The sequence below is a fragment of the Rutidosis leptorrhynchoides genome, chromosome 1 (genome assembly GCF_046630445.1).
Source record: "Rutidosis leptorrhynchoides isolate AG116_Rl617_1_P2 chromosome 1, CSIRO_AGI_Rlap_v1, whole genome shotgun sequence".
Taxonomy (NCBI): Eukaryota; Viridiplantae; Streptophyta; class Magnoliopsida; order Asterales; family Asteraceae; genus Rutidosis; species Rutidosis leptorrhynchoides.
The window spans coordinates 466,918,407-466,930,034 of NC_092333.1; the positions used below are offsets into that span (position 1 = coordinate 466,918,407).

At 32.9% G+C, this 11,628-nt stretch overlaps 1 long non-coding RNA gene across 1 annotated transcript; it reads right to left on the reverse strand.

Annotated features, from left to right (window-relative positions):
* Nucleotides 1–2,394: 2,394 nt before the first annotated feature.
* Nucleotides 2,395–9,953, reverse strand: LOC139874458 (uncharacterized). Its single transcript, XR_011767871.1, has 3 exons — nucleotides 9,818–9,953; nucleotides 6,724–6,781; nucleotides 2,395–2,634 (listed from the first exon to the last, which is right to left on the reverse strand). It is a non-coding gene; the product is annotated as an uncharacterized lncRNA (long non-coding RNA).
* Nucleotides 9,954–11,628: the final 1,675 nt, after the last annotated feature.

Here is an 11,628-nt window from a genome sequence, read left to right on the forward strand (position 1 = left end):
TAGTAAGATTTCATATTAAAGGGAATATGCGACGTGATTGAATGTTAAGTATGGTTACCAAGTGCTCAACCACTTAGAATATTTTTATTAAACTGTTTATATACGAAATCTTGTGGTCTATATATATATATATTGCTGCCGGCATTAAACCTATATCTCACCAACTTTATGTTGACGTTTTAAACATGTTTATTCTCAGGTGATAATTAGAAGCTTCCGCTGCATTATGTTGAATTTGAGCAGGATCTTGCGTACGCATATATGTGTCAAAAATAAAACTGCATACCCAAGGATTTGTGTTGTAAAATATGCTCGAAATCGTGTTGTTGTCATTATTTGTAAAGTTTGTAAGTCGAAGATTATCGCTAAACGATAATCATCTTTTTATTGTCTAAAGCTTGTATCAAAAATAACGGTTATGGTTTGTAATGTATAATATATGCAGTTTTTCTTTTAAAAATGTCGCATATAGAGGTCAATACCTCGCAATGAAATCATACGTTATCTAACACGTTCTTATGGTTAAGGACGGGTTATGACATGTTAGCCCTGTGTTGACTTTGTCAACTCATCCAGCGATCTCTGATAGCCCACTGGAGCCTGGCGAAACACCATCACCCATTTCCCCACACCATACTAATATATGTTACATGTTGCTCCCTAAAATGTTAATATTAATTGATGTAAATAGAGTAGATACTAACCAACTAAAGTAGATATTCATTACCTTGTGATGAGTTGGATGTTAAGTACTCTTTCCAACAGTTTGACCCCACTCGACTATCTTGTCCTCCTTTTCAAATAAATAAGGAGTACAAAATATTCAGTATTTTTACGAAGAACAAAAAGGTAACTTAATTTAAAGATAACGTTTTTCAGAAAAAAAGCATTATAGCATCTGGTTATATTAAACTTAAATAGTAACATGACCTGTAGAATCACGTGTTTTTTTAAACGAAACAATTTAATAACATGTTCTAAGTCTTAAATTAATGTAAATGATAAAGTTATTTATTTTAATGGCACGTTTGACAAAGAACGTTTCGTTGTTTTTACAAATATATATAGACATATATTTTCGTATACATATGTAACGTAATTAATCTCGTAAAGAGAATATATATTTAAATATTATAATATAATCATTATAATAAAATAAATAAATAATAATAATAATAATAAAATTTGTTCAAAGTTGAGTATTTATATTATTAATAATAATTGTTAGTAATAATAAATACTTTTTGAATTTTTTTAAAAAATTAAAATACAATTATAATATAAAGTTGTACAATATGCTTTAAAATTTATAAATTTGTTCATTGGTTGTTCTGTAGAAGATTGAACAATTTATGTGAGATTAACATTTTTTTCTTTTATTAAAGATTTCGTATTATTTTTTAATTGAATTAACATAAAATAATGACATTGTCAAAGATGTTTTAAAAAAAAAATTTAATTTTGAATTATTTTTATTTATTAAAAATATTTATTTATAAAATCATCATTTTAGAGATTTAATATATATTATAGAATTTAAATTAATACGGTCCATACGGAGTACAGTACATAAGATACAATTTAAACTTAATTTGGTAATTATAAAAATCAAAAGTAGTCAAAGTGTAAAGCGTAGGATGACTTTATCTTTTCGAAAAGTAATTTTGGTCAACTCATCTCAATATTCTAATATTCTTTATTACATTACTCCGTGTATTTTTATTTTTATAAAAAATCAAAACAGATAAAAATTAAGATGGAGTAATTTGTTTATTAGGTTATCAGAATATAAGAATGGACATTTTGAGAAAAAACAGGAAGGAATCATTGACCATTACATCATTTGGTCCACAAGAATTTGAACTAATTGTCTTGTACTTTTATCCTTGAGAGCTCATATTTTTTTACGACTCATATGAAGATTGATTTATGGTTGAACTTTGAAGCTGAAAATAGAGTTGAAGGTTCGAATCCTTTTTGTATATATTTTGTGAATTAATTCATGGTAAATAATAGTATCTGTGAGTTTGTTTAAAAAACATACTAGTTGATATTGTTTGTGATTTTTTTAAATTGAAATTATTTAGTTACATGAAATAAATAATGCAATAATTAAAAACTAGTTTGACAAAACATGAAATAAATATCCGGTGATTTTTCTTCTTGGTCGGATTTGATAGAGTGGTTCGAATCGTGGCAAGCTACTTCCAGTTTGAAAGACAAGTTATACGCGATTGTGTCGTTGCTTTTTTGGCATATTTGAACATTTCATAACGATTTGTTGTTCGTGCCCATTCGATGAAGAAGACGTTTTTGTTCGATTCCGTTTTTGTTCGATTCCGTTGGTATTTTTTCATTTAATTGGCTTTGTTGAAATACCATACTTTTTTTAAAAAATACACAGCGGAAAGTCATTTATTATACTTTTTTTAAAAAATACACAGCGGAAAGTCATTTATTACATCGCAGTATAAGTATATATAAAACATATTCTTGATATACATTACAATCCAACTAGTGTTACGTTCAAAAACAATTTTACTTTATCATATTAAACATCAGAGTTCTTTAGTGTGTCAAACATAGTCCATACATAACTATCTTCTCCCATCCCATCATACTAAATGATATAACCTGCAGGGTAGAAATGTGGAGGATTAGCACAACGCTAAGTGAATGGGATACCATTACAGATATCACTATATAATACCAAGTCTACTCTATCGGGTTCATGCATTGGTCAGAGGCATAGGTCAACATACTCATGTCAAACATAACACAATTCATAGCATTACACAGCTATAACATGCAATACTAAGCAGAAATATGCATATCAGAACAGCAATAACAACATCTAGCTATCTATTATAGGCACTAACGGCACTAACTAATCATAGTTTACACTGCTATCTCCAAAAGTAACAATAGTTCTGCACAACTATTCATTAACATAGCACTACGGCTATAATCTCAAGTATAGGTGCACAAAAACCGGATCCGGACCGGATCCGGATTTAAAAAAACCGGACAAAAAAAACCGGATTTTTCCGGATCCAGTTCCGGTTCCGGATCCGGTTCTCGGGGTCGGTTTTTTTCGGATTTTTTTTCGGAATCGGATTTTTTTCGGATCTCGACCGGATTTTTTTCGGACTAAGATCTTTGTCGGAATTTGTTTTTTACCGGTTATATTTTTACCGGTTCGATTTTTATAACTTTTGAACAACAATAATATAATCAATATAAACAAAATGTATAACGCTTAAACAATTATAAATAATACAACAACATTTTTATTCAAATGATTAACCACTAAAGATAATATAAATAACAATAACAATACATTTATTTGAACGATACAAGTTACAACTATAAGTATACAAAAGTTAATACATTATTCGAGCTTCGGCATGGCCATCACCCGATAATGTATTACGAGCAAAGTATATTGAGCTTCGGCATTGCCATCACCCATTATACATTACTCGACTACTCGTCTTGCCTTCGTCGTTCGAAATAATCTTCACTTGCTTCAAATTCGGGGTCATCAACCGCAAATGTTCGTTGGTAATTTGCAATATATTCTTCCATGTTAATGGGATCATATTCACCTTCCTCCACTTCGGTCTCGGTATTTCCTTCGGTTGATGAAGGTGATAATCCCGCTTCTATTTCTTCCATCTCTATAAACTCTTCAACGTCATTATCTAACGGACATTCTAATGACGTTTGATCTTGTATCCTATCTACCCCGTCCAAATAATCCTTCAAACATACGCATACTTCCACGGCTTGGGGGGTAAGTCTTGACCTTCTTTCCGAAATAATTCGACGGCTAAGAGAAAAAGCCGATTCGGAAGCTACGGTTGAGGCTTGAACGGCTAATAAGTCACGAACCATAGCGGATAATATTGGATAGGTGTCTTCTTTTGTTTTCCACCAAGCCAAAACATCAAAGTTGTGAAATTGTTCGGGATTCATATTTAGTGCAAAGTTTCCAATTTTGTAATTTCCCAACTCGCTTGTGGGTGCCGATGTTCGGGCACGTTTTGAAGCGTCTTCACGTAATTGGTTAAAAAGAGTAATATTAAGGTCTCGGGCCCTTCGAGAAGATGATCCGCTCTCAAATTGGTCAACAATTGGGTTTGATTGTCGACCATAAGTTGTTGCATAAATTGAAAATAATTGCTCAAAGGTGTTATTAAATGCGAATATTTGGTTGTTTATATAGTTGGGTTCGTCGTCTTCGGGACCATGAATACAATCCAAATTTTGATATATTGTTGTCATCAAAAGTTCCACCCCACTAAAATTGATTTTCAGGTCAAGTGCGGCCGCAAATAAAAAAACTTTGGGTATTGTTCCAAAATATTTTTTTAGTTTTTTTCTTATGTGAAAAACGGTTTGTCTAAAAATACGATTATTTGAGTTCGCAAATTCGTTAATTTTTTCCGTCATTATATAAAGTTGTTGTAAAACTAGTGAGCTAGTTGGGTAATAAACACCCGAAACTTTTGTCGTTGCCTCTTTAAAAACTTGTAAAAAATTTGTTAATGCTTCCAAGTCATCCCATTCGTCGTTATCAATCGGTTCGGAATATCCCTTTCTAATTAGTCTATTATTAAAACCGATTAAAGTTTCTTTTTGTCGTAATATATTTTCAAACATAAGACAAGTAGAATTCCACCTAGTATTATTATCAAAATAAGGACCTAACCAAGTGCCATTACAATTTTTAACAAAATTTTTATAGTTTTTATGTCGTTCGTTGCTCGTACGATATATCGTTACTAATAATTTTCTAAATTTATCTTTTAACGAACTACAATAAGTTAAACAATCTTGAACGGCCAAGTTTATAATATGAGCAACACAACGTGTATGTATAAACGCACCATTTAAAACCGGTTGCATTCGTATTTTTAACATATCCATGGCACTAGTATTATTAGAAGCATTATCTAGCGAAATAGTAAAAACTTTATCGATTAAATTATATTCAGTCAAAGTGTCTTGTATAATTTTTCTTAAATTATTACCATTATGCGGATAAGCAAATAATTTAAAAGCGATAGTCCGTTTCATTAATAACCACGAATCGGGATGGAACCAATGAGCGGTAACGGCTAAATAAGAATTTGCCGTTCCGTGTGGTGCGGTCCAAACATCACAAGTTATAGAAACTTTATGTTTATATGTTCGAAAACCTTCAATTATATCATTTTTAGCTTTTTTCCATAATTTAAAAGCGTCACGTCTTAGAGTAGTACGACTTACATTGTCATATCGCGGTTGTAGTCGGTTGCGAATTAGCTCCGTAAGCTTTGGATTGTCGAAGTGGTTGAAAGGAAGCCCTTGTTGAATGACAAACCTTGCCAAATCTTGACGAAGAGCTTCTTGATCGTATACAAAAATCGAACCATCCCGACCATGTGTAGGTTGTGTCGGGTCTTGAGCGGCCCCCGAACAACTTTTTGCAAGATGTTTTCTTAAAGTAGAGTTACCCGTAACACCTAGGAACTTACCACATCTCTTGCAACGAGCTCTTTCTTGATTATCGGTCATCACGCACAAGTCGAAATTAGACCAAACGTCGCCTTTACGACTCGTATTTTTAATCGTACGAATATCGTTGTTGGTATAACGTTGTGAAGATTGGGCAACGGAAGCGGCATCGGAAGCGGATGCTTGTGAATTATCCATTATAGGATTAGTAAGTAGAGTTTAGTGAGTAATTATAGTGTAATTATAGTTTTTTTGAGATTTAGAGAGAATAGAGAGAATTAGATGGTGTGTTTTCAACCAAAACCCAATACCATCTATTTATACTACACTTGAAGGGGTAAAATGGTCCATAAAACTTCAAAAAACTGCAAAAAAAACGGTACAAAACGGCTCTTTTTTTTTGAATTTCGAACAGGCCAAAAAATCCGGACAAGATCCGGTTCTGAAAAATCCGGATAAAATCCGGTTTTTATCCGGAAAAAATCCGGTTCTGGGGCAACGGCTAGATCCGGTCGGATCCGGATCGGATCCAGGAACCGGATCCGGTTCTGACAAGATCCGGATCTGACAAGATCCGGATCTGACAAGATCCGGTTTCGGATTTTTTTTCGGATTTTTTTCGGATCCGGTTTTTTTGTTCACCTATAATCTCAAGAGGATCGTTGACCCTGACAGGTCTTACAACTACTAGCGGATCAAGCTAGAGTGGTATCAATGGCCCTCCATTATTATCACACATATACCCCATCTGACACGGTGTCAACTTCGGTATATATTGTCACACATATACCCCATATGACACTGTATCAACTTCGGTCTATATACCCCATCTGATACATAAATGTGTCAACTTCGGTATATATTGTCACACACATACCCCATCTGACATTGTATCAACTTCGGTCTATATACCTCATCTGATACATAAATGTGTCAACTTCGGTATACCGGTAATAATAACTAGAGACCATCATTTCAAGTCATAGTTGACCTTCTTCGTCTCCTATGTGCACAAGGACCAACTATAACCCTCTAAGTTGGTAAGGCTACCAAAACCACAAAGCAATCTAATCAGGCATACTGTAGCATAACCTACTACATATCATTATAACAGTAATCAACAGGCATTCATAGATTATCACATTCTATACTAAGTATAAAGGTGAGCAGTAACTACACTTGTTACTATATATCAATATCTATAAAGATAAGACAACTCACCGATACCAGCAGAACTCAGTGGTCTAATATTACTGAGTCTTCACCTCGTCTGAATCACCTGAGAACAATACTCACAGTTAGTAATTTGTATCCCAATTACTGACAACATAATATTATCTATTCTATATATATATATATATATATATATATATATATATATATATATATATATATATATATATATATATAGGAGCAGGATCAATGGGGAAGTAACCATTCGGGGCGAAGCAGGGGGAAGCAAAAAAAAAAAATTTCGTTTTTTTTTAAATTTTTTTTTTTCCGGCATCAAGATCACAAGAAAATATGAACATTCAGAAGAGACACTTCGTGATGAATGTTATTATTTAGGCGGGAAAACGATCGACAAAAATAACATTCAATATAATATTGTTCGTGAAGAATATGAACGTTTTTTTTTCATGTTTTGTGAAGTAAAATTTAGCCCGATTTAGAGTTTTAGGGTTTAGGGTTTAGGGTTTGGTGTTTTGGGTTTATTTCATAAACCCAAAACAACAAAACCCTAAACCCTAAACCCTAAAACTCTAAACCGTTCGTGTTAAAAACTCAATCTAAATCCTAAATCTAAACCTTAAATCTAAACCCTAAACCCTAAATTTCTAAACCCTAATATCTAAACCCTATAAACCCTAATATCTAAACCCTAATATCTAAACCCCAATAGCTAAAACCTCAAAATACGCTCGAAAAACACGATAATTGTTATATATTACTTTTCGAGCGTTTTCCCGCCAAAATAAAAACATTTATCACAAAGTGTCTCTACTAAATGTTCATATTTTCATCTCATCTATAATGTTCGTGAACAAAGTTTTTTAAAAAAACGAAAAAAAAAAAAAGTTTTTGCTTCCCCCCGCTTCCCACCGAATGGTTACTTCCCTCTTGATCCTACCACTATATATATATATATATATATATATATATATATATATATATATATATATATATATATATATATATATATATATATATACCTATATGCATACACACATATATATATACATAACATATATATACACATATAAACATATGCATATATTCATATATTTATAAACATAATTATAACGATACAATATCACCCAAATAGGTCATGGTCCAAACGAGTGATCCGATTAACATAACATTATGCAAACGGGTCAAAGGTCCATACTTGCGGTCACGTTTGTAAATATACATTTACACACATATATATGTATCCACGTATATATATACATATATACATATATACATATATACATATATACATATATACATATATATATACATATATATATATATATATATATATATATATATATATATAGAGGGATCAAATGAGAACATTTTAGGAATGAGAACCCTGAGAACTATCCTATTCGAGCAAAAAAAATCACGCGGCCGAACAAAAATAGCCATAGTCGAGCAATTTTTATCTTTTTGTCTTTAGATGCATTGTTTGCTTTTATGTAGAACATGATGTGGAACAGCTTATAGAACATGCTGTTCTACACTTGTTCTACATCAATTTTCATCAAATTAAGTTAGGGTTTAGATTTAGGGTTTATATTTAGGGTTTTAGGGTTTAGATTTTAGGATTTAGGGTTTAGATTTTAGGGTTTAGGGTTTAGATTTAGGGTTTAGAATGAGTTTTTTACACGAACGGTTTAGAGTTTAGGGTTTAGGGTTTAGGGTTTAGGGTTTAGGGTTGAGGGTTTACGGAGTAAACCCGAAAACCCTAAACCCTAAACTCTAAATCGGGCTAAATCAAAAAAAAAGTTTGATTTAAAAAAAAAACATGTGAAATTCGAACAAAAAGGTGAAATTCGAACATAAATGCTTCAATTGGAACTAATTTTCGTTCTACAATTTTGTAGAAGCGAACAAAATAATTGTAGAACCGAACAAAAACGGAAAATTCGAACAAATTTTGTGAAATTCGAACAATTTTAGGTTCTACTTTTTTGTAGAACATGGAGGAATTAGAACAAAAATTAGGAAATTAGAACAAAAATATGTAGAACATGATATATGTAGAACAGAAATGTAGAACGAAAATTGATTTTGTGCTTTTGATTTTTGTTCGACTCATTCAAAATTGTTCGGCCGCGTCACTTTTTTGCTCGAATTTGAGTTCTCAGGTTCTCACAGTAGAATAGTTCTCAGTGGATCTCTACCCTATACATATACACATATACATATGTATACATATACATATACACATATACATATGTATACATATACATATACACATATACATATACACATATACATATGTATATATATATATATATATATATATATATATATATATATATATATATATATATATATATATATATATATATGCACACCAATACATGTATACATATGTATATATTCGATTAAATCAACCAAACGGGTCGAGGGCTAAACGGGCGACCCAAATATCTTAAATTACCCGAATCATAGGCATGGGCCACGATTTTCGGCTCACGAACCAAAACTAACAATATCTTACTAAAGTCCACATTTACAACTAATAACCCAATTTAACACTAATAAAATGGGTCACGGTCAAAACGACTCAAATATAATTTATACAGATAAGTCGGAATTCAAACAAACAAAAATAAACCATTCCGAGTATCAAAAAAGTCAACCACCGCAAACCGACCACCAACCATCATTGCTGGCCGCCGGATGCCGCCAGCAGCAGCGGTCAGCAGTCAAACAGTAGTTGCAGCAGCTTTGCTGACTGAAACAGAAACAGTGAGCTGCAGTAGCAGCCCACCAACAAAAACAGGGGGAAGGGCAGGGGTGGTGGTAGCAGGTGGTCGGTGGTGGAAGTGGGTGGTGGCTGGTGGCAGCAGGCGACCGTATGCCACTGCTGGAAATTGAACATAAACAGTGGTATTCGTGAGCTGCAGCTACATCCAGGTTCGACCTAAATTTTTTTTGGCTAATTACAAGTCCACAATTAATTATAGAACCCTAATCTAACATATATCAAACAATTAACAACCCAAAATACAAGATTCAAGCCACAAATTGCAATTTGTCTAACTTTTATCAAGAACCCTAAATTATCAAGAATCAAAACGAAAATAAGAGAACAAACCTGATTGTTAGATGTTAGAGATGCACAATTTCGGATTTGGGGCTTCGATTTCAACATAAACTTCATCAATTTTGGATAGGGTTTGTGGATGTGTGTGTGTGTCGTGAACAAGAGAGGGAGAGGGAGAAAGAAGTCACGAATCAAGGAAAAAATAAAAGAAGTCTGATTAGTTGTTATTTAGATAAGTGATAAAATACATACCCGATAACACACGGGTGTTAAACTGTTATCTGAAATCTTACGTATCTCGTTAGGCGATCATAATGAAGTCCAAATTTAACAAACGAACCAGTTCTGTGACTTTTGCCACGAACTGGTCTTAACTAAACAGTAAATAATTATAATCATATAATTGAAATAAAAACATATAAAACGCACATTATAAATCCTAAGGTCTAAAAGGTGAATTTCACCTAAGTCCGTCGTCAGGATGTTACAAATCTACTCTCCTTAAAGAGATTCCGTCCTCGGAATCTAGTCAGTCAAAGTCAACAAAAGTCATGGGTACTACAAACCACCACAACGGGTCACAATCAGACCTAAGTCACAACATGTGCTACAACCACAAACGTTACAAAGTTTGGTCCATTTTTCGTCTGTCAAGAGTAAACTCATGGTTCAAAAGTCAAACACAATGTCCGCTAAGATTACCACCCAATGGTCAAAACTTCTGCAAGTTTACTTACAATTCACGATACCCGGAACATTCCCCACACACTCTGGTCTAGGTTTACACACTAACTCTCGAGTCACCACTAATGACCCACTACATGATATCTGTCAATCATGATTTGGGGTTATCCCCGAGTCATATTCATCGAATTTCCCAAATCAACTCAGTCTAAAACACTGATTAATGGCTATCATTTACCTTAGAACACACAAACTTAGCTAATTTTATCACTACAATATTCCTAAGTCAACTCAGATTACACTAAGTTACCCAAATTCCGTAATTTAATACCTGTTTCAATCTTGATATTAAAAAATTTCATCGAAATTCGCTCAATCGTGTCGATATTCACACACTAATTCAATGAATAAATCGCATTTCTGGTCCACTCATCCATTATATAACCGCTTACAAACACATTTTCAAGTCAAATCTAATCACTACATTACGGATCCCGAGTATAGAATAACCGTCATCCTATACCGGAAGTAATCTTCTACTGGTTATTTCCCGCAAGTAACCTTAATTCATTTGCCCAACATCGCTAAAGTTACTTCATAAATGTCAAAATTCGATTAAAATTCCGTCAGAATCTACAATTCAAACCTATTTAATCAATAATTACACAGTCTAGGTACATTACATCCGTCAGCACCAAGTCAGAAATGTCAACTTTCGATGAAAATCTTCCGAAAATCACAATAAATTGTCAATCACGTTTGCTCCATCAATAACTATATTTTCTACGACTCCCGAAACTACTTATGATTTACCACAATGTATTCCCGATGGCCAGGCGTAATACATCATTTACATTCACACTTTCATTTCGAGTATTTCGGAGCAAGATCCTAATCGAGCTCACTAATCCATCAAATTCTGTTTTCTCTAGTCATTGGCAGTTATAACCCAATAATAATAAATAGATCTCAAACCAATACATTTTACTATCCAAGACTATCAAGTCCACAAAGTCTAGAAAGTAAACACCTAAACTCGATCCTGGTTCAATCTCAATTATATTATATCTTCTTTCGCAACATCATTATTTTTCCTGAAATTACTATTTGAATTCTCGAAGGTCATAATGATCACAAGGTCGTTATCGAACTACCTGATTAATAATTCTATCTTAATC